This window comes from Nematolebias whitei, chromosome 13, assembly GCF_014905685.2.
Source record: "Nematolebias whitei isolate Nwh7 chromosome 13, NemWhi1, whole genome shotgun sequence".
NCBI lineage: Eukaryota > Metazoa > Chordata > Actinopteri > Cyprinodontiformes > Rivulidae > Nematolebias > Nematolebias whitei.
Window position 1 is genome coordinate 43,417,506 of NC_056510.1, and position 1,815 is coordinate 43,419,320.

The window sequence follows — 1,815 nt, forward strand, 5'->3', positions numbered from 1 at the left end:
GTGGTGGAGCTGTGGGATAATGAGCGGTGACAGGTGACATGAGTTGAGTGATTACTGAGTGTGCAGCATGACAGAGGAGCTGACAGAGAGCAGAGCTATGACAGGTGCTTTGTGCTTACTGTAGCTTATTCCTATTTTTTTTTTTATTATATGCTGCTGTAATCATTTGTGCATATTATAATTTTTCTTTATTTTCTCATTTTATACTGATCCCATCAAACAAAGAAATATTCTTTTAGCTGGTCTTTTTAGGTCCATGTCTAAAAATAAACACATTTGACATGTGATTCTGTTGTTTGGCTTTTTACTTTATTTTTGCCAGTGCCTTACTGCACGCTTTTAGATATGATATATGTAGATTTTTACAAATTTAAAAATAATGTAAGAATGTCACATTTATAGAAATGGCCCTTTTTGTTCATAATTAATATTTGTCTACATTCAACAAATGTTAAACTGTAGAATTATATAAAGTTGAATCGAACCGAATCGCTCTTCCACTGTATCTAATCGAATCAAATCGTTCTGTTTTTAAAATAAATCGTTTTTGAATCGAATCGTCTATCACACAGAGATGTACAACCCTAGTGACTACCTTAGAAACCTTCTGAACCTTCACAGTAAAACGCAGATCACTAACTCCTCTGTCTCTACAGATCAGAGCCACCTTTGGACCCGGACCTCCACCAGAATCTGTTTATCAATAAACATTTTAAACTATTCCTGTTGTTCGGTGTTGTGTGCTATTCCAAAACCCAGATCGTGTCAGTATAATCTGGCCAAAATGGATTCAGCACTGACTCAGGAATGGTGCTCTGGTGTGGAGGGGGCCATAATTAAGCTTGAGAATAATGCACAGGAAATGATGGAAATGTTGCCTAATCTCTCTCACCAACTCCTCTCACCGAGTTCCACTCAAGCTACTGCAGTTCAAGCCACAACCACACGTCTTGCATCTTCATGTCATGAGTCTCGTCTCGTTCCCCCAGAACTGTTTAAAGGCCTTCATACATCTCCTCCTACATGTCTCTGCGTGAGTGCAGCTATGGAGTGCGCTCTCAGGACATTATTACCTGCGGTGTTCCCTCAATGAGGACTGAACTAGGCAAAAGGGCCTTCTATTCCTCTCCTGTTTCCTGGAATATCTTACAAAAAGATTTGAAGCTCTCGACCTTGACCTCTCTAAGTGTCTTTAAGAATCTGTTGGACACCTGGCAGGGTCTAATGCTGATATGTTCCTGTTGTTAGTTTTCTACATTTGTCTTGGAATCTAGCTGTTTTTTGTTTTGTTGCCTTTTCCTTTTAGCCATCCTATTTGTTAAAAAACAAACAAAAAAAAAACAACTGTAGTATGCTTTTTTATAACTGTTTATTGTTGTTGCTGTTGTCCATTGTTGTCATCTTTCTTTGTTGAAATCAGGTCTCTCTTGTAAATGAGTCCTCGAGGCTCAATGGGATTTACCTGTCTAAATAAAGGTTGATTGATTAATGTCAACCTTTTACAACTCAGTGTGATTCACTTTCAGCTACAACCATCATCCTTTCCTTCTGAACGATCCAGGGTGGCTTACATGATCTCCCTCCTTTCTGGCAAAGCCAAGTCATGGGGAACTGCTGAATGGCAAAGGAATTCCAGGTACTGTTACTTTGTTAATGAATTTTCTAAAGAACTGTGTAGAGTGTTTGATCCTGTATTACGAGAGAGAGAGAGAGCGAGAGAGAGAGAGAGAGAGCGAGAGAGATAGAGAGAGAGAGAGAGAGAGAGAGAGAGAGAGAGAGAGAGAGAGAGAGAGAGAGAGAGAGAGAGAGAGAGAG